General features: G+C 43.5%; 2 non-coding genes across 2 annotated transcripts; both read right to left on the reverse strand.

Moving 5' to 3' along the window:
* Positions 1 to 1,171: 1,171 nt before the first annotated feature.
* On the reverse strand, positions 1,172 to 1,244 carry trnak-cuu (transfer RNA lysine (anticodon CUU)). The gene has a single exon. It is a non-coding gene; the product is annotated as a tRNA-Lys (tRNA).
* A 371-nt stretch (positions 1,245 to 1,615) lies between these two features.
* trnak-cuu (transfer RNA lysine (anticodon CUU)) lies at positions 1,616 to 1,688 on the reverse strand. Its single transcript has one exon. It is a non-coding gene; the product is annotated as a tRNA-Lys (tRNA).
* Positions 1,689 to 1,798: the final 110 nt, after the last annotated feature.

The raw sequence follows: 1,798 nt of genomic DNA on the forward strand, positions 1-1,798 counted from the left end.
ACTCCATAAGAAGAACTCAAGGCATGTTTTACAAATTGTTCATCTGTTCATCAACATATCTTTCTCTATGGATTTTATACATAATGGGTCTCTTTACTGTTTTAAATGTGAATAAGCAATAGTTTTGTAAAATTTCTGTCACTTGTGCTTAAACCCTGAATTCAAGGTTCAAGGTTTTGGTCACTTCATTAGCTACACCCATTCGCCTGTTTGGTAACTTGATGTTACATCCCCCAGGAGGATGTCTCTTCTCCCTATTAACCCTTTGTTTTGTCCAGGCTCCACCTCCTCTGTCCTGATTGGATGCTGTGCAGAGTCCGGCTGATTGGTAATCAGCAGAGCACTATTTAAGGCCTGTGGAGCTGTGCTTCTGGGCCCTCCGGCCATTTTGGTTGCCATACTGGTGCAGGCTTGCATGCCTTTGTATTTTGTGTGAGCATTATTGTTTCATGTTCAGACTGCTTGTAGGGGAGAGCTGCCTTTTGTTTTGACACCCTGTTTATGTGTTGTTAGGTAGGTTATGGTTATAGGTTGTATATTTTGTTTCTTTGGAGTTAGGTAAGTTTCTTTTATTTCTACGTCAGGGATGTTTTGTTTGTTATGTTGGCCTTGGCTCTCCCTGACGTTACACTTCGGTCTGAACCCACGTCCCATCACCAGTATTAAATAAACCTTTTAAATTTACCATCTTGGCTCCTCCTTCTCTATCCACATTTATGTTCGTCCCTTCAACCCCCTAGACTAGCCAGGGGACGTAACACTTGAATAATGAGCCGTATCACATGGCACTGCTTTAAGGCATGTAGATATGATCAGGACAGCCTACTCAAGGTCAAACTGAGCGTCAGAGTGAGGAGGAAAGGTGATTTAAGTGACTTTGAGTGTGGGATGGTTGTCGGTCTGAGTAATTCACAAACTGCTAGTCTGCTGGGATTTCTCACACAGTCATCATGAGTCTGGAAGTCTGAAAAGGAGAAAACATCCAGTGGGTTAAAAGTTATTGTTCAAGCGAGAATGCAGAGGAGAATTGAAAGAATGCAACAAGCTGACAGGAATTCACGCACATCATGTGTCATCCTTGAACCAGTTGAGCCAAGACCGCATTGCCAACTGACCTCTCAGCCCATGTGGGTTGTTATAATCTCACCTGAGAGAAACCTCATAAATTCATCGCCCAACATGGGGCTCGAACCCACGACCCTGAGATTAAGAGTCTCATGCTCTACCGACTGAGCTAGCCGGGCTTGTATTGGCATTCAATCTTTCTGAGTAAGACCTTCTACAATAAGTCAGACTTCATAGTGTCTTGATGCATGCTCAATCATCCAGGTAAGTAGATCCCAAAAGGTTGATTCTGTTCATCTGGACGTAGCGTTTTCAGTGGGAAAATCCTTTCGTCTTTCGACTGCAGGTTTCCCCAATCTTAGTAACAGTACATTTGCATAATGATTGAAACCAGCCCACTGAATGAACAACGGACTGTGAGTTCCTTGATCGTTAATATGCAAATTATCATTGCCATTGATCAACTAGATTGGAGCTCACCTAACAGTACACGTGGGTTGTTAGACTCTTACCTGAGAGCAACCTCGTAATTTCTGACCTAAAACTATATCGCCCAACGTGGGGCTCGAACCCACGACCCTGAGATTAAGAGTCTCATGCTCTACCGACTGAGCTAGCCGGGCTTCTGCATGCAGTGGCTGTGTGAGGGATATTTTCGTCGCACACCCTGTACCACTTAATTAAAGTTAACTATTGTTTAAACCCCTACCTGGATATTGTTGCTGACCATGTT

The sequence above is a fragment of the Mchenga conophoros genome, linkage group LG3 (genome assembly GCF_057382185.1).
Source record: "Mchenga conophoros isolate Kocher_MC1m ecotype Shallow Benthic linkage group LG3, M_conophoros_male_GT1.1, whole genome shotgun sequence".
In the NCBI taxonomy this organism is placed as follows: Eukaryota; Metazoa; Chordata; class Actinopteri; order Cichliformes; family Cichlidae; genus Mchenga; species Mchenga conophoros.